The 26946-nt window shown below is 47.0% G+C and overlaps 1 protein-coding gene across 8 annotated transcripts in view; it reads right to left on the bottom strand.

The window, feature by feature from the left end:
• MAPT (microtubule associated protein tau) overlaps positions 1-26946 on the bottom strand; it is a 133788-nt gene that overhangs the window by 78744 nt on the left and 28098 nt on the right. The gene's annotated exons all lie outside the window — the stretch shown is intronic.

Here is a 26946-nt window from a genome sequence, read left to right as displayed (position 1 = left end):
CTGTCGCCCAGGCTGGAGTGCAGTGGCGCCATCTCGACTCACTGCAAGCTCCGCCTCCCGGGTTCACGCCATTCTCCTGCCTCAGCCTCCCGAGTAGCTGGGACTACAGGCGCCCGCCACCTCGCCCAGCTAGTTTTTTGTATTTTTAGTAGAGACGGGGTTTCACCGTGTTAGCCAGGATGGTCTCGATCTCCTGACCTCGTGATCTGCCCGCCTCGGCCTCCCAAAGTGCTGGGATTACAGGCGTGAGCCACCGCACCTGGCCACAGAACTGGGGTGATTTTGAGAGAAATGTGGAGGGGTTAAGGGGAAAGGCGAGGAAAATGGAAATGGAAAGTTGGAGCTTAGATGAGAACCTCTGTCTAAGGTAACTGGAGGTCATCAAGTCAAACATACTATAGATGAAGCAACAGCAAGGCCAGGCACAGTGGCTCACGCCTGTAATCCCAGCACACTGGGAGGCCGAGGTGGGCAAATCATCTGAGGTCAGGAGTTCGAGACCAGCCTGACCAACATGGTGAAACCCTGTCTCTACTGAAAACACAAAAATTAGCTGGGTGTGGTGCTGGGCGCCTGTAATCTCAGCTACTGGGGAGGCTGAGGCAGAGAATCGCTTAAACCCGGGAGGTGGTGGTTGCATGCAGTGAGCCGAGATCTTGCCACTGCACTCCAGCCTGGGTGATAGAGTGAGACTCTGTCTGAAAAAAAAAAAAAAAGAAAAAGAAAGAGCTGAGAAGGCTTAATAAACACCCTTGTAAGGCCGGATCTTGGTGTCTGGGATGCTAAAGACACTCTTCTGTGGCAGCTGGTCCCCACCTTTGAGCTTCTAAGGAGCTGTGTCTCCTTTTATGTCCCCTCCTCTCTCTTGCCCACCACAAGTGGCGCCCAGCACACAGGCAGCCACTGGGAGGTGCTTGGTAAGACTGGCCCCCAAAGAGCTCTGAAGTGTGAGCTTGTGGTCACATGGCATCACACTACAGAATGTTCTGGAACCAAATTGAACTATTACTAATGAAAGACCCAGATTTCAAGCAGAACTGCCAAACTAAAGAGAGAAGATAAGGAGCATACAGAAAGGAAAGACTCATGCTGGCAAGAAGAAACTGAAATAATTCTGGGCATCAATCCAAAGACAATAATCAACGATTGTATGAGGGCATGGATGAAGGCCGCTTTTTGGGAGGAGGTGGTGCCACTGTGTGCACACGGATGATTGCGGCTGATGTCAGTTGGCTAATGCCCACTGTCATGAGAAAATTCCCAGATTGTGTCTGAGAGGACAATTTTGGTTTTGACCTAAGGTTTCTGGGTTTGCTGTGTTGTTTGTTTTAACTAAAAGCTTCTATCCTCCATTGTAACTACTGGAATAACCAATAGTGCTTGTAAATCTGTCATGCTTGGATGGCCTTTGTTTTTAGAACTACTATAGTTCTAAAAACTACCCCATTTTTGACATATATATATCTAAAATTTTTTTAGACAGAGTCTCCCTCGGTCGCCCAGGCTGGAGTGAGGTGGGGCCATCTCCACTCACTGCAACCTCTGCCTCTTGGGTTCAAGCAATTCTCCTGCCTCAGCCTCCCAAGTAGCTGGGACTATGGCGCCCACCACCACGCCCAGCTAATTTTTGTATTTTTAGTAGAGACAGGGGTTTCACCATATTGGCCAGGATGATCTCGAACTCCTGACCTCAAGTGATCCACTCGCCCCAGCTTCCCAAAGTGGTGGGATCACAGGCGTGAGCCACCGTGCCTGGCCTGGTACTTTTTTTGATCAGGCAACAGCCTTCAGTGAGGATGCCAGTGGTTGTGTGAGACACACTGACGGTGCTCCTGTCCCTCCCTGTGTCCACAAATGTCCCTGGTCACCACTTTAATCTGCCTGAAATGAATCCCCTGAACCCAGAGCCCCAAGTAGATGAGAAGGAGCTTCCTTTGATGTCAGAATCAAGAAAACCAGAGCAAAAAAACCTGCCTTTCTTGGGCAAACCACTCTTATTCTTTAAAGGAGTAGTAGGGGCTGGAGAGAATGTATTTTATAAAACTGATTCATGGTCCTTATTTAAAAGTCAAACACAAAATGATAAAAGAAAAATGCAAACAAACCACTCTAACATCTTAGGACACATCCCTGCAGACTCCTCTCCTATGTACACTTGTAATTTTCCCTACATGGCACCATATTACACCAGTTGTTCTGCGGCCTACATTATTCCCTTAACAATATGCTGGTATTAACAAGCTTTGTCTTTTTTTCTTTTTTTGAGATTGAGTCTCCCTCTGTTGCCTAGGTTGGAGTACAGTGGTGTAACCTCGGCTCACTGCAACCTCCACCTCCTGGATTCTAGTGATTCTCCTGCCTCAGCCTCCTGAGTAGCTGGGATTACAGGCATGCACCACCACGCCCAGCTAATTTTTGTATTTTTAGTAGAGATGGGGTTTCACCATGTTAGCCAGGCTGATCTCGAACTCCTGATCTCAAGTGATCCACCTCCCTTGGCCTCCCAAAGTGCTAGGATTACAGGCATGAGACACCATGTCCAGTCAATAAGCTTTGTCTTTTGGTTGACCTGAGTGGGTATAATTTGTAGCATCGCTGTTGAGAGGGGGTCCCTACCTTCTGGCTCTGGCAGCAAATGGTCCACAAACCAACAGGCAGCAAATGGTCCACAAACCAACTCAACATTACCCTTAAATATGCTAAAGGGGGACGGACTGGCTTTTACATCTTCCCTCCGTTTTCAGCAATGCATATTCTTCCCTTAATAACAGGAGTAAATATTTCTATAGCCAGGGACTGTGACACATTTATCTTGTTTAATTCTTACAGTCACATAGGTGCAAGCGGCTGTTATTATCTTATTACCCCCATTTTACACATGATGTGCGGCTGCCCAGGCTGAGGAAGGACACCTGTGGCACTGCATCTGCAGTCCCAGCCTTCAGTGGCACTGGGTGGGTTTGGAGACCTCCATCAACCAATCATGAAGCCCCACTCAAGGTCCTAATGTAGGAGGAGCTGCTCCAACCACACCTTTGGGGGTACACAGGCCCTCTTTGCTCCATTTTACAGCTGGGAAAACCAAGGCACAGAGAGACTGAGGAACCTCCAATGGACTCATAGAGAGTTGGGGGAGAGTCTGGTGAGAGGTGATTTGCTGGAGAGTTCAGCTTTAGAGTGGGAAGTCTGTTGGGAGTGAGAGTTGGGAGGGATGGTAGGACTGTTGCAACAGCATCACGGCCACTCTCTGAGGGGGAATGGTCCTCCTTACAGTCAGGGCGTTGCCTCAGCAGCACCTCCGGGTGCTGTGAAGCCTCTTGGAGGCACCTTTGGGCCACTGGCCAAAGAGCATTGTGGGTTCTCGGAAGCACCTGCTCTTCCATCAGCTGTAACCTGGACTGATGACCGGCTCTTAGGTTACGGTTTCTGAATGTACGCTGTGAACGATGCACTGCCTTGGCCTCATGGCAGGGGCTAGGGAGGCCTGCTCTATCCTGCACCCTGACCTGGGCCCAAAGCTGAGCTTGGAGGGCCTCCTACTTGGCTTCTCCTTGGACCTGGAGCTAACCCATGAAGACAGGCCTCATGATGTGGAGATGCCACGTGCGCATCTATCCCCACGCGTGCACGGAGAGGCCACTTGCCCCCAACCCCTCTCCTGGAATGCACCACATCCAACCTTGTGAGTCCAGGTGCCTGGACTCCCTCGGCCCCTGAGTTTGGAGGTGGAGGCTTTGCCTTCACGTCTCCCTGAAGGACACCTGTTCTCGGCTCAGTTCCCTCCATGGATTTGGGTGGAAAGGAAACCCGGACTGCAGTCAGAAGCCCTGGGTTTAGTGGGGTCCACTGGCTGGCTGTTGAGGCTGGGCCAGTCACTTGCCCTCTCTGAACTGCAGATTCTTCATCTGAAACATGGAGATGATGACTCCTGTCTCACAGGGTGGCTGTGAATGTCACTGGAAAAAAATGCATGGGTAAGACACTTGAACAAGTAGTGATGTTCTGGACTGATGCGAGGTGCTGAAGTCATCACATGTGAGTGGAGAGGGAGACTCCTGAAGACGGAGAAGAGGAGGCTGGACCTGAGAGAGAATAGCAGGAGCCAGTAGGAGAGGCTTTGTCCCAACCTCTGCCCTGATGGCGGTGGGGTGACAGCAGGAAGAGGTGAGGGGCAGCTCTGGGTCAGCCCTGGAGGGGAGAGAAACAAGGGGCAACTTCTGGGAAGGTCTCAGAAGTGGTGGAGTGAAGGTAAACTTCAAAAGGAGAACTAGAGAGTCTGTTTCTCATTCCTTCCAGCGCTGGAACCCACACAATGTGACAGGCAAGCACAGGGAAGACAAGGAAGGCGATCTAGGGGGACAGAAGGCCTGGCACTTTCTGCGCCGAAGTCTCAGCTTTCAGGGAATGCGCCCAGAAGCAGTGGGGTAGGTGGGAGTTTGAAAGGCCACAGAAAATGGCCAGAAATGGGCTCTTTTTGCCATGATAGTTCATTAGATGGGGACAACAAGGAAGACAGGGAGGGGAGAGGAGGATTAGGAAGAAAAGGTGATAGTTTTTAAGATGTTTTCACTTCTGAGTTTTGAGTCTGAGGTCACACTCTGAAAGTCGCAGGGGAGAAAAGAATGGCAATTCTGTTGGAAATCAGCAGTTGTCTGCCGTAATGAACGACCTGAGCTCAGCACTGTCTTGGAGGGACAGAAGATAAACAGTGTCTGCTGAACACACGTAAGAAGTGCCACACCGCTGGGCATGGTGGCTCATGTCTGTACTCCCAGCACTTTGGGAGGCTAAGGTGGCTGGATCACTTGAGGCCAGAAGTTCGAGATCAGCTTGTCCAACACAGCAAAACAACATCTCTACTAAAAATACAAAAAATTAGCTGGGCATGGTGGTGCACACCTGTAATTCCAGCTACTCAGGAGGCTGAGGCACAAGAATTGCTTGAACCTGGGAGGCGGAGGTTGCAGTGAGCCGAGATCGCGCCATTGCACTCCAGCCAGAGTGATAGAGTGAGATTCTTTATCAAAAAAAGAGAAATGCCACACCAGAGCAAGCATACGCATCTCCGAATTCTCTCTTTGACAGAGACAAACTGCCCCCAGATGCTTCTGTATGGCGGCATTGGGGCCAGAGATAAGCACAGCGCAGTGCAGGGCGTCAGACCAGGCTGCCCAAATCCACTCCAAATCCACTCCAAATCCTTCATTTAGGAGCTGTGCGACTTTGGGCAAGTCACTCAACCTCCCAGAGCCTCCTTTGTATTGTCTGTAAAATGTGGCGATTAGATGAGTTAATACATGTCAAGTATTTAGAACCATCGCTGGTGGTCGGTGAACCCTACTATGGTTACCATCGTTAAAAACTTCATCCATTAATGTAGCCAAACCTTTCCGTCTCCTGTTTGTATTTTCAAACCAAACAGCTTTTTAGGGCAAAGGGCCCCACCCCATTCTGGATCCTGGTATTGGGAGGGCTTTGCCTAGATTTGCATTATAATAATGCCGCAGCCCCAGTCTGAGTTTGGAGAGGAGCCTGGAGCTAGTTCTAGATTCAGAGTCCACCAGCAGGGAAGCAATGCTGGGAAGCAAAAGAAAGACTGTGGAAAGCTCTAAAGGCTCTTGTTTGACAGTATCCACGACACGTGGTGCCCCTTGGCCCTCTCGATGCAGCCTCCGGCCAGGCAGGGCAGATGGCAGACCCTGTGAGATCATCCCCTGGTCCCGTGACACCCTGGGGACAGAGCCAAAACTGTGTCCTGGTGCACCCTGGGCGAAGCCAACTGTTTTGTAAGGAGGAAGAAATGTACACGCTGGTCTAGAGAGGTCTATGTATCATCAAGTGAAATAGTAGTTGCAGAAATGTACATGTACAGAGTTTTTATAAATAAGAAAAGAGTACATATATGTGTAAACAAAAAAAAAACAAACAAACTAGAGCATATATGCCCAACAAGGACTTTCTCTGAGAATACAAATACAATTAGGGAGATTTTCTCTTATTAGTATCTACATTTTTGTCTCATTATACTGTCTTATAGACATGTATTATGTTTACAATCAGATGAAAAGCAATAATATGTTCTCATTTTGACAAAACAAAATGCTCTCATTATGGAGTCATGTTCCACTGAGGATCTGTCCCACAGTGCCCTGTGGGTCTAGATCAATTTATTTATTTATTTATTTATTTATTTATTTTTTGAGACGGAGTCTCGCTCTGTCGCCCAGGCTGGAGTGCAGTGGCCAGATCTCAGCTCACTGCAAGCTCCGCCTCCCGGGTTTACGCCATTCTCCTGCCTCAGCCTCCCGAGTAGCTGGGACTACAGGCGCCCGCCACCTCACCCGGCTAGTTTTTTGTATTTTTTAGTAGAAACGGGGTTTCACCGTGTTAACCAGGATGGTCTCGATCTGCTGACCTCGTGATCCACCCGTCTCGGCCTCCCAAAGTGCTGGGATTACAGGCTTGAGCCACCGCGCCCGGCTGGGTCTAGATCAATTTAAATGGACATATCAGAATTTGGATCGGGAAGAAAACAAAGCCAGAAGCACACACCTAGGTCCTGGACCCCAAGAACGTGATTTCAGAAAAAGCAGCCTCTCTCAATGCCAATGTCCATCATCCAACAGAAAGGCCAACGAACTGCCTGGACAACATTTATGTCCTGAAACAGAAATTAGTCACATACCAGGACGGAAGGGAGGAAGGGAGGAAGAGAAGAAGGGAAGAAGGGAGGGAGGGGGGGGGGGGGGGCAAAGGAGAAAAAGCTGGCAAGAAAGAAGCACAAAGAGTGTAGACACAGAAGAGGAAATTAAGTTCTGCTTGGAAAGTGGCAAAACTCTACACCCCTGGGGTGGAAGCCAGCGGCAGGGGGAAGGAGGGGTCTCTGAGAGTCATTAAAGGGGAGACCCAGGAAATGAGAAGTCTGCCTCTGTGCTATGCCCTCCACACCCACCTGTGTCTGAAAAGCTTCTGGGTCTTCCAAGAGCCTTATGAAAAGACCATCAAAATCATCAAGGAAGACTAAAACCACTGAATTGTAACTCAAAGTGGGGGAATTTTATAGAATGTGAATGATCATCTCAATAAAGATGCTTTTTAGAAGTTGCAAAGGAGGCTCAAACTTAAATTTATTTTCTTTTGCTCAATCTAAAAATAGAGATGCCCTTCAGTTTTCCCGTAGGTGGGAGTTGTGGCCTCCCAGCTGGCCTGAAGAGGCTGGTTTGGTCAGGCCTCCGCCTCCCCGGTCTCCTGTTTTCCAACAGGAGCCCTCTGGCTGGCTAGAACAAGGAAAAGCAATTGACCCGAGGAACTCCTTGTACACAAGCCTCCTCTCTGCTTGCCAGTCGGGCTTTGGCTCAAACCTCATCACTGGGGAGAGTTTGTGTTAAAGCACCAAGGTGGCTTCCTATTGTTTATGTACTCTCAGAACCTTTTGGAAAGGACTTTAAAGAAAAAAGCCCCTTGAGAGCACTAAAGTGGTTACCTAGCTCTTCCGGAATCCTTCCAATGACAGGGAGCTCACTACCTCTTAAGGAGGCTCATTCTATTTTCGCCCCCTTTGATTGACAGAAAATGTTTCTGTCTATAGCTAGAAACTGTGTCCCTGAGACTTTGGTAAATGGGTCCTGCTCAGGGCCCTGCAGCCACTCAGAATATGCCATTTCTTCATCCCGGGGGCCCTTCGCAGATTCAACCATCCCACATCCCCTGTCGTCTCCTCTTCAAGCTGAACATGCCCAACTCCTCCAACTGTTCCTTACCGGGGCCACATGGGCCACAGCCTTGAGTATCAGAATGAACTCTAGGCTCCAGTAACAGCAATCATGACAACGATGACATCATTTGAGTGCTTACTCTGTGTAGCCACTTGGGATAATTCAACAAATCCTCACTATACTCTATGAGGGAGATTCTGTCCAGATTCCCCAACTCACAGATGAGGACTCTGAAGCACAGAGAGGTGAAGTAACTTGCCCAAGGACACACAGCTTGTCAGTGGTGAGGCCAGGATTCGGACTAGAATGGGCAGGTTCAGGATGGAACGGGCTGTAGACAAAGCTAGTGTTTAAGCCAAAGGCAGGAGGACATTTCACGGAAGACACCCAGATTAACGCAGAAGAGAGTTGCTTTCCAAAGCATCAAATCCATGCATTTGATATTGCAGGTCAACTCTGTTTACTTAGAAAATACCACAACGTCTCTGCCATAAAAATAGAAAGCTTGTAGTATATAGGCTGTCTTCGTCCCCTTTAATAGATTTTACTACTCTCTTTTCTCTTTGAGCCCCCAGTACAATTCTAGGGCATTGCATCTGTGCTTCCAAAGTAGCGGGGAGGGGGTAATATCTGATTCCTTCAAGCTACACAAATGATGAGCAAACATATGCTAAAGTGAGTTGGGTCACTGAGTACATGTCTCTCCACAGAAGGAAAATAAGAATGTCAGAATCTGTAACACACTCAGAGGGAACACATTACATCCTCTTGATGCTCTCTTAGCCCCCCAGCCACTGCAGATCACATACGAAATCCCTGAGTTCTCCTCAGATGTGGCCCCATGGACACTGGGGAGTGGCTGTTCCTGCTCTGTGACTTGGTCCTCGAGGCTCAGGCTGAAGTCACATACACATGATTATCTGTTATGGATCTGCCACCTAAACTTCAACTCCTCAGTTCAAGAGAAAGAGCAGAGTAATTAGAAACCTCCTCGTAAAAGCCCATTTACAATTCAGGAGCACTGCAATTTCCTTTCCATTCTTGCAGCTTATCATTTGCATAGCACTTTCCAGGGAGCCATGAAATATGGATTTGTAAGAAGCATCCAAAGGACAACAAACATCTAAACACCTCAATCCAGTGATTTACAGGCGTGTGCTATGCAAAAAAATACAAAATGAGATAAGATGCTGCCACACTGCTGCTAAAGGAGCTGATGAGGAAAATCTGATAAGATATCCAGTGCAAAGTGATCAAAGGTATTAGCAAATATGACCCTGGTTACTTGTATCCTAATTTAGTTACTCATCCTACCTCTTCCAGATCTTGTTGAAAAATATTAATTATTAAATCTTCTCTTAAGGCCGAGTGCAGTGGCTCATGCCTGTAATCCCAGCACTTTGGGAGACCAAGGTGAGAGGACTGCTTGAGCCCAGGAGTTCAAGACCAGCCTGGACAACATGACAAAACCCTATCTCCACAAAAAAATATTTAAAAATTAGCTGGGGCCGGGCACGGTGGCTCACGCCTGTAATCCCAGCAATATGAGAGGTGGGTGGATCACTTGAGGTCAGGAGTTTGAGACCAGCCTGGCCAACATGGTGAAACCCCATCTCTACTAAAAATATAAAAATTAGTCGGGCGTGGTGGTACACAACCGTAGTCCCAGCTACTCAGGAGGCTGAGGCACAAGAATCACTTGAACCCAGGAGGCGGAGGTTGCTGTGAGCTGAGATCGCACCACTGCACTCCAGCCTGGGTGACTGAGTGAGACTCTTGCCTCAAAAAAAAAAAAAAAAAAAAAGTTAGCTGGGCGTGGTGGCTCACACCTATAGTTCCAGCTACTAGGGAAGCGGAGGTGGGAGGATCACCTGAGCCAAGATATGTCAAAGCTACAGGGAGCTGTGATCCCTCCACTGGACCATAGAGTGAGACCTTGTCTCAAGAGGAAAAAAAAAAAAATCTTAATTAAAAAATGAATTTTCATGTAAAGTAGCCTTTCAGAGACAGGCTCGTCCTAATCCCCAGAACCTGTGAATATGTTACTGTAAATGGCAAAGAGGAATTGGGGTTGTAGATGGAATTAAGGTTCTGGGTCAGCTGACTCTAAAACAGAGAGATCATCCCAGATTATCAGAGGGAGCCCAAAGTAATCACGAGGGTCCTGACGTGTGGAAGAGGGAGGCGGAGAGCTGGTATCAGAGCAAGGTGATGTGAGAAGGACTTATCCTGCCATGGCTGGCTTTGAAGATGATTGATGTAAATTTTTTCTCTCTATAGCTATAGAAGATCATGAGCCAAGGAATGCATGAAACCTCTAGAAGCTGGAAAAAGGAAGAAAATGGACTCTTCCCTGGACCCTCCAGAAAGGATCGCAATCTTGCCAACACCTTGATTTCAGCCCAGTGACACCTATGGAGGGTTTCTGGCTCCAGACCTGTAAAGTAATACATTTGTGTTGGTTTAAGCCACTAAATTTCTGATGATTTGTTACAGCAGTAAATAGAAAACGAATACAGTTGATGTCTATAGATTTCATTAATGTGGACCAGCACTTTAATGACAACTTGATTTTGGGGAAAGGAAGGAAATAAATGGACCTGGATGGCACACCTGCTATGTGGCCACATCATGCAAGACCCCGAGCCATTTACCACCCTTGGTCCCCCAAGCCTGCCCAATGAGGTGGGTATGGCAGCACTCACTTGAAGCTGATGGCTCTGAGAATGTCCAGGGGCGCTTATCTAAGTCCTCAGCTGGGAAAGTGGCAGGGCCAGGATCGGAGCCAGATTTCTTTGCCTCCAGAGTGCTTTCTATTTAGGGGCAGCCTTCCTTTCTTTATGCTCAAGCAAAATGGTACAAAAGCCCACAGAGCATGCGTTATCTGGTAGTGCACACTGAGGGCCCCAGAATGATGGCCACCTCCTCTCCCCACACCCTTCCACTCTTCTGGGCTTTCCCTTCCCTTCTCTCTCTCTCTCTTTTTTTTCTTTCTTTCCTTTCCTTTCTTTCCTCTCTTTCTTTCTTTGTCTTGTCTTCTTTCCTTCTTTCTTTCCTTCTTTCCTTTCTGTCTTTCCTTTCTTCCTTTCTTTTCCTTTCTCTCTTTCTCTCTCTCTCTTTCTCTCTTTCTTTCTTTTAGAGATAGGGTCTCAGCTCTGTTGCCCAGGCTGGAGTGCAGTGGTGCAATCACAGCTCACTGTAACCTCAAACTCCTGGGCTCAATCAATCCTCCCACCTCATCCTCCCGAGTAGCTAGGACTACCAGTGCCCACCACCACACCCAGCTAATTACATTTTTTCTTTTTATAGAGATAGGGTCTTGCTACATTGCCCAGCCTGGTCTCAAACTCCTGGCCTCAAGTGATCCTCCTGCCTCAGCCTCCCAAAGTGCTAGGATTGCAGGCATGAGCCACTGTTCCTGGCCCCCTCCCCTCCCTTCTCTCTCATGTCAGCACCTACCACCTTCCTAGAGAAAGTGGGGATGGAGACCAGGGCAGAGGTGAGAACGGGCCTCTCCTTTCACAGCTCTGGTACTTCTACGGCCCCAACTTCTGCACAGTGCAACGGTGGAGGCACAAAGAAAGGAGTGCAGTGCACACTGGCCTGTGCTGGAGGGGAGTCAGACTCCTCAACTGTGCGCCACACTGATGACAGCTAACTGACGAGCCCTCATATCACATACATATTTGCAGACTCTGAGTGGGCATGGCACGGGGAGTGGGGAGCTCCTTTACCACTGTGAGCCATGAATTAGACGGAAGAACTATCCTCTCCCAAGTGGAGAGAGATAGAGTGGGACTTCGCACACTGCTCTGTGTCCCCAGGCACGCACGTTGTGTGTATTTGGGAGGATATGTGGCTCTTACAGCCTCCTGGGTGTTCAGGAACACACCTGTGATTGGCCTGAAACAGAAGAAGGCTTTGGAAGATGTCCAGATGAGGTTCATTAATGATGCCATTGGGGGAAGGCCTCTGCCTGCTTAAAGGATAGAATCCAGTTAATTAAGAGCAATACTTTGTACTTAAAAGGTACAAATTCAGACCCATCCATTAGTCTCTTCAGTTAAGATCACTTTAAATCAAAATTGCCAAGCTGGGGCCGTAGGAAGCATCTATTATTAACGAACAGAGAAAAGTGGACTCCCAAGTAATAGGCTTGCCAATTGCAAAACACTCACGGGTGGATTTGGGAGCTGCTTCAGACATGTCCGCTGTGTAATAAAGTTTAGAGCAGCTTTCCATGCTATAATGCACCGAATGCATTATTGATGCTGTGCTTGGAGGCTGCGTGAGTGTCCCGAGCCCAAGCATGTGCACATATGTCCTCTAATCCTACAGGCAGTCCCAGGATACCTGTGGGCAGGAGAGTGGGCCAGGCAGGGAGAGAATGTCATAAACAGGATGGAGCGACCCATTTTCCCAGCTCTGGCTGAGCAGCTGGGAAGACCTTGAGGACCAGGCCAATGGGCAGATTATGAGGAAGGCATGAACTAACCCCACCAGGGACCTAGAAACAGGAGCAGAGGTGGGCCATGCCCTTGGATATATTCGGGCTGGCCAGGAAGCTATCTATGCAAATACTGAAGGACACAGGGGTAATCTCAGAGCAAAGTGATCCCTTGGTCAACACGAGTTATGGAACTCTGCCTACCTACCACACACAGGGCTTCGTGCTGAGCAAAGGGACAGACAACATGCTCTCTGCCCTCTGGGGGTTGGGTTTGGGAGTGGAGACAAAGAGATACACATGGTCCAAGCCCATGGGAAGAAGAGAGAAACCAGATTGTCCTGAGCCTCAAGTGTCTGTGACTCTCTGAGCTAAGTAAGGAATCAGTGCCAGAGACAGAGGTTGCTGGAGCTGACAGGAGACGTAGTCGAGAAGATTGGAGAAGGCTCTGTGAAGAAGGTGAACTTGAGCAAAGACTTGAAGGGAGGGCAGACTTGAAGGGATGAAACGGCCTCCTCTGTGCTAGAGAGAGGAGTGACAGGGCCATCATCAGGCAAAGGGGACATTACCAGGTAAAGACACCATTGGTCAAAGGGGATGGTGGAGACAAGACATTCTGGAAGAGCCCGGATCAGAGAGATTTGGGCCAGGAGCCAGCATCAGGGAACCGGCTCCTAAGGAACCACAGCGCCACTGGCTCTCAGCTGGAAATTAGCAGCAGATGAAGAGCATGCATCCTGGAGTTTTGGCTCTGGTGACAGTGGTGGAGCTGTTAATTCTTGGAGTCCAAATTCCTGCACCACTTCTGAGTTCCGAGGGGGTGGGGAAGGTAAGTAAATGGACCCCAGCTGCGTGCCTACCTCTGACTGGCTTTCTGGGGTGATCCTTGGACCAGGAGTCTGTGGAAGGTTATGTAATGAGGCTGCGAAGAGGCCCTGGCCAGGACTGCATTAGGAAAGGTTGCTGCGGAACAAACCCTTGTGAGAGAAATTAGGGAGCTGGGGAGGGAAGGAGGGAAGAGAGCAGTTGGGGTGGAGGCTGAGGGAAGAGCCAGCATCCTAGCTCCCAGGAGGGGCTGCCCAGACTCTCCCAAGGGAATGGAAAGGTGTCTTTGGAGGGACAATTCTCAGCACACCATTAGCTTTCAAAAGTCAGCAGGCCCTACTATGGTCGATTTTCAAATTCCGGTGAGGGGATCTTGGATACAGCAGCCCTCCCCAGAGAGGGCTACCCTGGGTAGGCACAGACCTTCCCAGTAGCTTGGACATCTTTCCAGCCAGAAAAAGACAAAAACATGCATATAATTATCTAAACAGAAGTGCTTCCTTTGCTTTTCCCAATTATTAACCTGTGGGTGTTAAACTCAGTAGGCTCAGAGGTCCTTCTAAGAGGGAGAAAAACTCAAAAAGCCCATAGGTCCAGGGTCCACCTTCTGTCTAGCAAGGAAAAGATGATTCCACTTTGCAGACAAGGTAACAGAGAGGCAAGCCCGGTGTGCAAAGTCATCTAGCTAGTCAAGGGCAAACGAAGACATAGAATTAGCTTCTGCCTCCTAGAGCAGAGCTCCATTGGCTGCACTACCATCTCAGACAGCAGAGTTCAGAATTTTTAAGAAGTGATGGCTTTGCATTGACCTGGTTACGTGCGCAAGTCCACGCCTGCTTCTGTGCTGACCACAGTTTCTAGCCAGTGGCTGTCAGCTAGCAAAACTCCAGTGACAGAGGAGCTTGTAGGACATAATGTTCTCAACCAAATTGCTGGTGATACCATTTGGGCCACAGTCCAGCCAAAATTTTTTTAAAGTTAAATTAAAATCCACACTATAAACAACTCTCTGGAAAAAAAATACACACATGCATAACTTTGATTCAACATATGTATTTAAATATCCTAATGACTGCTAATGATTGAAATTTAATTTATTTTTTACTTATTTTTTTGAGGCAGGTCTCACTCTGTCACCCAGGCTGGAGGGCAGTGGCATGATAATAACTCACTGTAGCCTCAAAGTTCTGGCTCAAGCCATCCTCCCACCTCAGCCTCCCAAGTAGCTAGAACTACAGGTGAATGCTACCATGCCTGGCTAATTTTTAAAATATACTGTAGAGACGAGGTCTTGAACTCCTGGCCTCAAGTGATCCTCCCTCCTCAGACTCCCAAGGTGCTGGGATTACAGGCGTGAGCTACTATACCTGGCCCAAGACCATAATTCAAAGAAACATATCAAGAGTGCAAAATATAAACAACATATGGAAGCCTCTTTCTTAATTCAGAGTAGATCAATTGCAGGTAGCTGGAGATGATATCATTCTTCTAAGAAAAATCTGCTAGAATTTAACTCAAATCAATTCTCACTTCAACCTTCTCAAACCTAACATTTTATTGCTGGTTATTTTTTAAAAGTAAATATAACAGCAAAAAACCATCAGAAAACATTTCAATGTGCAAAAACACATGGGGCACTGAGAGGGTCAGGACTCAAACCCAGAGCAGCTTCTTCCTGTCCGAGAAGAAGGTCAAGTGACTGGGGACCTAGCAGGTGACCTAATCTTCCCTGAACAAATGGCATTGCGTGGCACTGGGCCTCCGTTTCCCCAGTCCCAAAAGGATCGACAGAGATATTCTTCAGCACCACCAGGACAAGGGTCCGGAACACAATGCGGGGGGCCAGGTGAAGGGAGCAGCTGCCTCAGGACGAGTAGTAAAGGGCTGGACTGTCTCTAGAGAGTTCAAACACAGGGCCGGGCATGGTGGCTCATGCCTGTAATCCCAACACTTTGGGAGGTCAAGGTGGGCAGATCGCTTGAGGCCAGGAGTTTGAGAGCAGCCTGGGCAATATGACGAAACCCTGTCTCTACTAAAAATACAAAAACTTAGCCTGGCGTGGTGCCCTGTAATCCCAGCTACTCGGGAGACTGAGGAACAAGAATCACTTGAACCAAGGAGGCAGAGGCTGTAGCAAGCTGAGATCGTAGTCACTGCTCTCCAGCCTAGGCAACAGAGTAAGACTCCTTCTCAAAAAAAAAAAAAAAAAAGAGTTCAAAAACAGTAATAAAACCAACTAATAGTCTGCTTTTTATTAGCATCATGTGCCAGCAATCCTAAACAATGCCAGTGATAAAATACTCCTCCCTTAAAACAAATTTTCCTGGTCTAAGTTTTTTTTTTTTTTTTTTTGAGACGGAGTTTTACTCTTATTGCTCGGGCTGGAGTGCAATGGCGCAATCTTGGCCCACTGTAATCTTCGCCTCTTGGGTTCAAGAGATTCTCCTGCCTCACCCTCCCCAGCAGCTGGGATTACAGGTGTGTACCACCATGCCTGGCTAATTTTTGTATTTTTAGTAGAGATGGGGTTTCATCATGCAGATTAGGCTGGTTTCGAACTCCTGACATCAAGTGATCCACCTGCCTCAGCCTCCCAAAGTGTTGGGATCATAGGCATGAGCCACTGTGCCCGGGCCTGGTCTAAGTTATAAACAATTGGTGTGATCTCTGAGTGTTAGTAATACATATGTAAGGTTCCAGATAGCACTTTAAAAAAGTTATCCTTTAATAAACTTTGTTTTCTCCACAGAAGTCATTTGGAGAACTTCTAGTTATACAGTTGGCCCTACTATATGTGGAGTCAGCCACATGTATTTGTTTTGAGAGTAAGTTCTATTTCTTTGTTTTGAGATTGGAGAACTTCTAGTTATACAGTTGGCCCTACCATATGTGGAGTCAGCCACATGTTTTTGTTTTGAGAGTAAGTTCTATTTCTTTATTTTGAGATGGAGTCTTACTCTGTCTCCCAGGCTGGAGTGCAATGGCACAGACTGATCTCGGCTCACTGCAACCTCTGCTTCTCAGGTTCAAGCGATTCTCCCACCTCAGTCTCCCGAGTAGCTGGGATTATAGGCACCCACCATCATGTCTGGCTAATTTTTGTATTTTTGTAGAGATGGGATTTCACCATGTTGGCCAGGCTGGTCTTGAACTCCTGACCTCAGATGATCTGCCTGCCTCATCCTCCCAAAGTACTGGGATTACAGGTGTGAGCCACCGTGCCTGGTAGAGAGTAAATTCTTAATGGTTCAGAATTTCCAGCCTGCTTCGGGCGCCATTTGCATCTTCCACCTCTGTGAGAACACACGTTCCTGCGTTAAGCAAGTAGATTCTAAGCACAGACAATGGTAGGACAGTGATTATAAAGACAGAAACTGGAGCTAAGTTACTTCAGTCCTGTCATTCTGTGCAACCACTTGGAGTTTTTGTTTCTTTTTTTTTTTTTTGACACAGGGTCTCAGTCTGTCACCCAGGCTGGAGTATAGTGGTGCGATCTTGGCTCACTGCAACCTCTGTCCCCCAGGGTTCAAGTGATCCCTCCCATCTCAGCCTCCTGAGTAGCTGGGACTGTAGATGTGCGCCACCACACCCAGCTAATTATTTTCAGTAGAGATGGGATCTCATCATGTTGCCCAGGCAAATCTCGAATTCCTGAACTCAAGTGATACACCTGCCTCAGCCTCCCAAAGTACTGGGATTACAGGTGTAATCCCAGCCTACTTGGAGTTTTTGTATCTAAAAGTTAAAACAGTGAGACAGCATGTGAACCACAAAGTGTAATATTTTTGCTTAGTAAATACAAAGTTTACTTATAGATGATATATTTTGCTGAGTTTAAATACCATTTTAAGTGGAAATTTATTTTAAAATTGTGAATTATATTGTTTAAAGAATTAATCAAGAAAATAAAGCTGTACATCAATGGTACAATACAGTAGTTACTAAATTATGGGCAACTTTTGCAGACGTCTTACTTTTCTTAAAGTTCACTTAGTAACCAAACCATGATTTGTATAAAATATTACATCAGTCTGCAATCAAAGGATCGAAGCTCAGAAAGATATAGAAAAGTAATAAATACTTGTGCTTTTTTCCTTTTTTGTAGTATATTTACTTTTTATTTGAAAAAAATCCTGGTGCAATTATATGTACAGAGTTCAATAAGAGAAACATTTTATTATCTGCATTTCTTTTCTGGCCATTATTACAGTCATTTCATTACACGATTATTTCTGACAACTATTTTGTCATATATAGGTGAGGCTGTTAAACAAAGGTCAGCGCTGGGTGTCAAATGGCTGCCTACACCACTGTTCCATAATGTGGCACATGATGGCTGAGAAACCCCTTCAACATCAGCCAGTCTCAATCACCCGTAGATCTGCAAGACAATGAGGATGATTTTTTCCCCAGACCATCAATCTCCCTGTTAATGCCAATGCCCGTTTCTCCCAGGACCACTTCATGCAGCAGCCACAGTGACAGTGAATTCTAGGATGTGAAGCTCAACAATACAAAGGTTTGCAGTGACTTCTTGGGGCTGGGATGTGACAACCAGGCAGGACCCACAGAAGGTGGTGCTTCTGGCAGGTCTGACCCCCACTCAGCCCCAGAAACAGAGGCCGGCCCTTGCAGCAGCGACAGCATGTGGTCCCCACAGCCATGACCTACTTCGTGGTCTACCAGTGGGGACTGGGCAGCCGTGACAAAGCAAAAATAAGTGAATTGGGAGTGAGCTCAGGCTAGAAAAATTTCTGAACAGCGTTCACCCTTTTTGGGGGGATGACAGGTAGGTGTCATGGATAGATGAAGGGTCTAATCTTAGAAATTAAAAAATTAAGCAGGAGGTAGTAAAAAGAACACAAGCTTTGGAGCTGGAAGATTTGGGTTCAAATTCTGTTTCTGTAATTTACTGGCTGTGTTGCCTGGGACAAGTGACTTAACTATTCTGAGTCTCAGTTTCCTTATTTGTAATGTGAGGATATAATCCCACCTTTTCCGGCTGTCCTGCCATGAAGCAAAATCATGTCTGTTTGTTCTCCAGGAACCTGATATCATTTTAGTCCCTTTCCTTTAGTTTTCCTTTTTTTTTCTTCTTTTGGAGACAGAGTCTCACTCTGTCACCCAGGTTGGAATGCAGTAGTGCGATCTTGGCTCACTGCAACCTCTACCTCCCAGGTTCAAGAGATTCTTGCGCCTCAGCCTCTTGAGTAGCTGGTACCATAGGTGCACGCTACCATACCTGGCTAATTTTTGTTTTGTTTTTGTAGAGACAGGGTTTCACCATGTTGGCCAGGCTGATCTTGAACTCCTGGCCTCAAGTGAGCCACCTGTCTTGGCCTCCCAAAGTGCTGGGATTACAGGCTTGAGCCACCGCACCCATCTTCCTTTAGTTTTCGACAACAACATAAAATATTCTATAGGGACAGAGCCAAAGCTTGGTGGGGCTTATGCACCCCTCCTCAGAGCTGGCTTGGTGGTCAGGCCCAGAAACTTCCCTGGGAATGCAGGGTAGGCAAAACCTTACCCAGGAAGGAACTTGGCTTGCCAGAGGGTAGATACTGCAGGAACTAGACACCCATTATCTGCTCCCCTGGGAGCCTGAACTTCAGGGATCCACTAATAGCAAACAAAAGTTAACAGCACACAATGGCCAGGCAATCCTGGCATTTTAAATAAACATGTGCAAGTTGTGGGTAATGAAGAATAAATCATCCGAACATTCTATACCTCAGAATTAAAAAACTGGATTACAGATGAAAGAGAATAACAAGGAAAGAAGGAAGGTCTAAACTGTGATTTAAAACAACAATAACAACAACCACAAAGGTTTTGTTTTTGCTTAGTGGTGGGGCCAGCATTTACTGAGCTCTTCTTGTGTATTCCTACTAAACAGGACACAAGCCTGACGATGATGGCCATTTTTATCATCACCTGGGCAAAGACTACTCAGAGCAAAGTAGAGTCAAGACACGGTACATTCCTGTCAAAGGGTTCTTTGTGACATTATTTGAGTGACTGGATCCAGCCGTACCTAAGCTGGGTCTATTCCTGAATTTTTCAAATTTGGGAACCAATCAATTATATTATATGAATAACCAATTTCTTTGGGCTTCTATTACTTGCAATTGAAAGACAAACATATTCTAACTAACCCTGAAACCATTAAATGCCTATTTGTGTTCCATCACCTAATGTGACTTTTCCTTGCCTGAAGAATGAGTATAATTACACCCTGCCCAGGCACTGGGCCTGCCCCATGTAAGGTGTATGACAGAGCTTGATTGAAATGAAACATGAAATTTCATGAAATATGAAATTAACATATTTTTACCTAGGAAAATATCCTTACCATCCTATCTTCTAGGGAGGCTTAGGGAGATTAATTTTTTCAGGGGTTTATTTATTCATTAGAAAACAAGTTTTAAATGTGAAGCACAAGGCAGATCAGTGGTTCTCAAGCTGATGCAACAGAATTCCCAGCAGTATATTAAAAATATATCCATTGATGGCCGGGCGCGGTGGCTCAAGCCTGTAATCCCAGCACTTTGGGAGGCCGAGATGGGCGGATCACGAGGTCAGGAGATCGAGACCATCCTGGCTAACACAGTGAAACCCCGTCTCTACTAAAAATACAAAAAAAAAAAATACAGGGCAAACTAGCCGGGCGAGGTGGCAGGCGCCTGTAGTCCCAGCTACTCGGGAGGCTGAGGCAGGAGAATGGCTTGAACCCGGGAGGCGGAGCTTGCAGTGAGCTGAGATCCGGCCACTGCACTCCAGCCTGGGCAACAGAGCGAGACTCTGTCTCAAAAATATATATATATATATATATATCCATTGATGGTCAGGCACAGTGGCTCACGCCTGTAATTCCAGCACTTTGGGAGGCCAAGGTGGGCAGATCATGAGGTCAGGAGATCAAGACCATCCTCGCTTACGGTGAAACCCCATCTCTACTAAAAACACAAAAAAATTAGCTGGGCGTGGTGGCGAGCACCTGTAGTCCCAGCTAAACTCTGTCTCAAAAAAAAATTATATATATATATCTCTACTGATGTCTGGCCCTACCCCAGGGATTTGGATCCAATTGGCCTAGGGTGGAGTCTTGCACTGTGGCTTTAAAAGCTCCTTAGGTGATTCTAATGTGTAGTTAAGGTAGGCAGCCAGAGTGCAGGTGACCACAGCAGTGAGTGAAATAGGTACTGTGGTACGGTCCTTGCCCTTGTAAAGGTGCCTTGTGGGGAAGGCAGTGGGAAATCAAGTGAGACAAGTGCCACAAAGTCATAGGAGTGTCGATGGGGCACCTGTGTAGTGTGGGTATTGGAGAAAACTTCCCCAAGGAAGTGATGTTTCTGCTGAGACCTGAAGGATGGGCACAAGTTAGCAAGGTGAAAGGGAGGGGATTGGAAAGAACATTCCAGGGGAATAGCATATGACAAGGCCCCAAGAGGAAACTGCAGAGAGTTTTCAAGGAACTAAAAGATGACTCCTAAGGCTGGAAGATGAGGTACTGCCAGATGTGTGAAGCCACAGGAATTTGGGTCTTGTTTGTCACCGCAGCATAAACCTGTCCTTGTTAACTGAGACAAGTGGTTAGAGTAGAAAGATTGGGGCTGAGTCCTGGCTAGATTCCAGTAACAGGGCATGCTGGGAGGAGACGGAGGTTGCCAAAGTGCTGAGGATGCTTTTAAAAAAATCTGGCTGGGAAAAGGAGAGCTAGGGTGGGTTACTGAAGGGGGTATGTTTTGTTTTGTTGTAAAGAGGGGAATTATTTAAACTTTCTAGATGCTGGCAAGGAAAACAGGAGAGGGAAAAGAAAAAGCTAAGCACTGTTCCTGAGACAGTGGGAGAGGTGGAGGTATGGGATCCAGACACAGGGTCAGGGAGGCCTGACCTTAGTAGAGTCACCCAAGATTGCTGCCAGAGAGGTGCCCAGGGTGGGCTTTGGCCGTGAACAGAACCATGCTGAATTAGCACAGCTGAAATGCTGACTCTGGACCTCCTATACTTGGGTCAGAAGAGCAAAGCACCTTGACCCTGGGAGTCTTGACTTCTGCTTCTTCCATCCTAAGTCAACCACACCCCAGCAACTACCCCCTTCCCCAACATCTAAGGACTATTGGCCCACAACAGAAAAGAAAAGAAATTGCCATTGTTTAGATTTCCAGCATTTCAGTGGAGGGCTTGGAGTAGACTGGCATGCCTTCTTCCTCCAATTTTTTGTTTTGAAAATTTTCAAACCTAAGAAAAGTTGCACAGATAATACAATAAATACCATATTCTCTTCACCTAGATTCACCAATCTTTAACTTGGCAACATTTGCACTCTCTGCATGTATAATTATATAAAATATACGTATGTATGTGTATATACATGTGTATGTGTGTACCACACACATACTTTTTTCCTGAGCTATTTGAGAATTTGCTGCAGACATCATGATACTGCACCCATAAGAACTTTCTTGGGGGAAGTAATGTTTCTGCTGGAACCTGGATGATGATAAGTTAGCAAGGTAAAAGGGTGGGCATAGAAAAGCCTATCTCCAAAGAAAAAGTCCATTCCCTCCAGAACCATCATACCACACACTCTGATACTATTATAAGTCCATATGCGAATTTCTTTAATGGTCCAATAATGTCCCTTATAGATTTTTTAAAATTTGAGGGCTGGGTACAGTGGCTTATGCTGGGAACCCCAGCACTTTGGGAGGCCGAGGTGGGAGGATAGCTTGAGCCCAGGAGTTTGAGACCAGCCTGGGCAACATAGTAAACACCATCTCTAAAAACAAAAAATAAAAAAAAATAGCCAGGTGTGGTGGCATGCACCTGTGGTCCCATGTACTTGGCAGGCTAAGATGGGAGGATCGCTTGAGCCCAGGAGGTCAAGTCTGAAGTGAGCCATGATCACGCCACTGTACTCCAGCCCGGGCAACAGAGTGAGACCCTGTCTAAAAATAAACAAATGAATAAAATAAATATATAAATAAAAATTTGATCCAGGGCTTAGTATGGATTATATTTAGTTATGGCTGCTACTGTTTAAAAAGACTTGTCTGTTTTTTTTTTTTTTTTTTTTGACATAAAGTCTTACTCCGTTGCCCAGACGGGAGTGCAGTGGCACGATCTTGGCTCACTGCATCCTCCACCTCCTGAGTTCAAGCAATTCTCATGCCTCTGCCTCCCAAGTAGCGGGGATTACAGGTGTGCACCACCACACATGGCTCATTTTTTAATTTTTAGTAGAGATAGGGTTTCACCATGTCAGCCAGGCTGGTCTCAAACTCCTGGGCTCAAGTGATCTGACCACCTCAGCCTCCCCAAGTGCTGGTATTACAGGTGTGAGCCACCTCGCCCAGCCTAAAAAGACTTTTCAACTCCAATTATAAACTTAAAATTTTTATTATTTTATAAACAACATATGCATGTATTATCAAATACAGGAAAATATGAAGACAAAAGCACTTACTGATATAATCCTATCACCAGAGACATCACTATGAATATGTTTGTACATTTCTTTCTTCCTGTACATTCTAAAACATGGTTAAGATTATGTTAAATAGGGCCGGGCGCGGTGGCTCAAGCCTGTAATCCCAGCACTTTGGGAGGCCGAGACGGGCGGATCACGAGGTCAGGAGATCGAGACCATCCTGGTTAACCCAGTGAAACTCCGTCTCTACTAAAAAATACAAAAAACTAGCCGGGCGAGGTGGCGGGCACCTGTAGTCCCAGCTACTCGGGAGGCTAAGGCAGGAGAATGGTGTAAACCCGGGAGGCGGAGCTTGCAGTGAGCTGAGATCCGGCCACTGCACTCCAGCCTGGGCAACAGAGCGAGACTCGGTCTCAAAAAAAAAAAAAAAAAAAAGATTATGTTAAATATACAGTTATCATGCTCTTTTATGTCAGAAGTGTTTTCCCATGACATTTTAAACCCCATAGACATAAATTTCTAATAGCTACATACTATTCTGCATAACCATATCCAGAGGTTGGATATTTAGCCAGCTTCTGAGACTTCCTGTTATAAACAACACTTTGATGAATATCCTGGTATATAAATCTTTTGCATGTGACTATTTCCTTAGGACAGATTCCTAGAAGTGAAATTCTGGGTCAAAGAGTAGTAATATTTTTAAGGCTGTTTATGCATACTGACAAGCTGCTTCCTGGCAATTTGTCCAAACTTTTACTCTGACTAGCACTGTATGGGAGCTTCCCTGAGTGAATGCTGCCTTTGAAGTGGGGTCAGAGACTGAGGACCAAGGGGCACAGAGAAAGAAGACTGTGGTCCTTGATGGGAGAACCCATCCCAAATCATCTTGCACAGTACAAACCGAGGAGAGGGGCTGTAGAAACCACTGTATCCCGGGGTTGCCCATTCTACCTGGCCCATGGTAGGCACCCAGGAAATGGTTTGCTACGTGAATAAACAAATCCGCAAACATATATTTCTGAATTCCTATCATGTGTTGAACCCAAGAGATAGGGAGAGAGAAGGAAAAGAAAAGCAAGGGATCATGGAATAAAAAGGGACAGTAGCAGTGGGGTGGACAGAAGTCAGAACTAAATTTACCTCATGTTAAATTTGGCGAGTTTCCTTAGAATAGTCTGACCATTGCTTGCGTTGAGGGTTTATAGTCCTCCCTTCCCCACAAGATAAAGTCCAACCTAATTCAGCACCAAGATCCAAGCAGCTTGGAAGATACAGGAGGGAAAAATTCGGCGTAGATTAAGTGCCAACCCCCAGCAATGCCCAGGAGACAGCAGCAATGTTACCTAAGAAAGCAACTGTGCCTCTCGCTGATGAGCTAGAGATGAGGGCAGTGTCCCCCGTCAGCGGTTTGCAGCGGACATGCTGTCAGTCCATTGGGATAGCTCCCATAAGCCACTCTTGGTTGTCACAATTCCAAGTGGGCAGGGGCAGCCGTATTGACTGAGATGGGCGGCCATGGCTGCACACGGGTGTACGTGTGCAATGGAAATGGGTGCTTGGGGCCCTGAGGGTCCCCAGGGGCTGCATGGTCAGGGAGGGTGGGCATGATATCACAGCTACCCCAGGGGAGAAGCTGGCTTTCTTCCCACGCTCTTGGCACTATTTTTTGTTTCATTTGCCTTCAAAGAGCAAGTGATGGCTGGACAGCAAAGAGGAGTGGAGGCTGGGAGAATGGGCAGCTAGCAGCGCTCTCCAGTATCTGGGAGTCGACTGTACTCTTGCACTCCCTATCATCCCTGCTAATGGTGAGGAACTGAGCAAAAGAGCCTCCAGAGTGACAGGTGACTTAAAGCGCACATGGCTCTACACTTATAATTGAAGTGGGCTTTGGAGATCGCAGATTCTGAACTCCTGCTGGGGTGGTGAGGAGGCTGTGTTCTGGTTTCGCCATCTTGGACAGGGAGTTGGGGACCTGGGGGGCTGCCTTCTCTCCTCTTCGTGCAGCTCTGCTGAGGCCTGTCTCACACGTGTGAGCAGAGTTATGGCTGGATTCCAGGGGAGACAGAGCTTGGTTGTGAAATGCAAAATGAGGCCGGGCGCAGTGGCTCAAGCCTGTAATCCCAGCACTTTGGGAGGCCGAGACGGGAGGATCATGAGGCCAGGAGATCGAGACCATCCTGGCTAACACGGTGAAACCCCATTTCTACTGAAAATACAAAAAAATTAGCCAGTCATGGTGGCGGGTGCCTGTAGTCCCAGCTACTCGGGAGGCTGAGGCAGGAGAATGGCGTGAACCCGGGAGGCGAAGCTTGCAGTGAGCCGAGATCGTGCCACTGCACTCCAGCCTGGGTGACAGAGCAAGACTCCATCTCAAAGACTGAAAAAAAAAAAAAAAGAAATGCAAAATCAAGGGCTTGTGAAATGCACAAAGAATGTATTTAAGGTTCTTTCATTTTAAATCAAACACTTACATAGCACTTACTCCTTGCAATGCTCCATTCTAAGCACTTTACCCATCTTAATTCATTTAATTCTCTTCTGAACCCTAAGAAGCAGGTATTACCACTGCTCCAATCTTACAGATGAGGAAACTCAAGCATGGAGAGGTTGAGTGACTTGCCCAAATGCATGCAGTTAGGACCTGGCAGAGCTGGGGTTTGAACCCAGGCTGCCTGGCTCTAGAGTGTGTGCACGAAACTTCACTGCCATATGAGCGAAACTGCAGGTCAGATGTTCTTAAAGTAAATAACCCTCCCAGAGGTAAGAATTAGGTTCTGTTTCCCCACTGGTTTGTATTATTCAAGAAGGGAGCTATTACTAAAAGTTAAAGTGGGCAGGCCAAGGTTGCATGCAAAGCTGATACTTGCTGAGTCAATGAATAGCTGCATGATGTGCAATGAGGTGGAGAAAGACATTAACGTGAAACAATTTGATTACTTTTTACTGGAGGAACCCAGAACCACACAGAGCCCTGAGGGCATTCCCCCAGTGCCCACAGGTAAATCAGGGACAGCCAGACCCCTTCCAGGGTGCCTTTCCTGGGGGTTGTCTCATGCTCTTGAGTTAGGAGTCAACCCTATGGGATCCTCTGGGCTAAACTAGCCACTGAAGGGCTACTGTTGACCTAGCGATGTCCAGACTGGGGCTGGGGAACCCTCTGCTCTATTAATCCCCAAAACTTCATCCAGACTCTGCATCCCCTTGTTCTGTAAATGGGTCTAGTTCTCCGATTCTCAAAGGCTCCTGGAGGGCAGGGGTTTTGTCTCATTCACACTGAAATCCTTAGGATCTGCAGCATCCAGCAGGTGGAGAGGAGGAGAGACTTAGCATTGATTATGCGCCTGTTGCTGGCCAGGAGTCCCACCCCTGCCACCTTACCTGATCTTCACAACACCCCTTAGAGGGCATTCCTTGAAGGGGAAGATATTACCAGCCCCCACTTAGAGATAAGAACATGGGGTCCGAGAGGTTAAGGGGCTTGGCTCAAGGTCACCCAGCTAACGAGTGGCAGGAAACACAAGATGAGTCCTACTCCAGAGTCCAGGCTCTGTCACTCGCCACAGGGCTCCCTGGGAGACGCTGGTGTCACTTGGTCTCTCTGACTTGCTCTTTGCTGACTCCTTTGATTATTTTGCTTGACCCGACTCCAATTCAGGATTTGGGACTGAGTTTAGTTAACACCATTTTTTTGTTTTGTTTTGTTTCTGGCTCCAGAGGCTTTTCCTGATGACTCCAGGGACCTGCCCTAGCCTGGTCTGACTTCCCAGAGGGGATCCAGTCCCAACACTGGCCCTATATTTAGACCACATTTCCATCCCGTTCTCAATGAAAAACCCTGAGTCGTGACAGAAGACAACCAATGCTGGAGAGAGGAGGCTTCAGGTAACGCCTGTTCTAGGCATCCTCTCCTTTAAGAAAAACTTTTATGTCAAGGTGCCTCAACATAATAATACCTTTATTGCATATAGGTAGAATATAAAACTGACTTGTGAGACGTGTGTGTGTGTGTTCTCTAGCTAGCCTCCAGGGACGGGACTCAGTTCCTCAGCAGCCCAGTGCCTGGCACAACAGGCATTCAATTAGACATGCTGGACATTTTCAAACTTTAAGGTATAATTTGTTTGGACACTTTGACTGGGTACTTTGACAAAACATCCCTAGTTAAAAGATGGCAACCAACAGGCATCAAACAAAAACCAACCTCAAAGAGCAAAATATAAGGCCTTTGTAACAAGAGTCACAGACTTATGGCTGGACATGGTGGCTCATACCTGTAATCCTAGCACTTCGGGCCATCTCTACTAAAAACACAAAAATTAGCCAGGTGTCGTGGTGCACGCTTGTAATCCCAGCTACTTGGGAGGCTGAGGTAGGAGAGTTGCTTGAACCTGGGAGACAGAGGTTGCAGTGAGCCGAGATTGCTCCACGGCACTCCAGCTCCACTGCCTGCATTCCAGCCTGGGTGACAGTGCAAGACTCCATCTCCAAAAAAAAAAAAAAAAAAAAAAAAAAAAAAAAAAAAA

This window comes from Piliocolobus tephrosceles, chromosome 16 (assembly GCF_002776525.5).
Source record: "Piliocolobus tephrosceles isolate RC106 chromosome 16, ASM277652v3, whole genome shotgun sequence".
Taxonomy (NCBI): domain Eukaryota; kingdom Metazoa; phylum Chordata; class Mammalia; order Primates; family Cercopithecidae; genus Piliocolobus; species Piliocolobus tephrosceles.
This window is presented reverse-complemented; position numbering and strand designations above follow the sequence as displayed.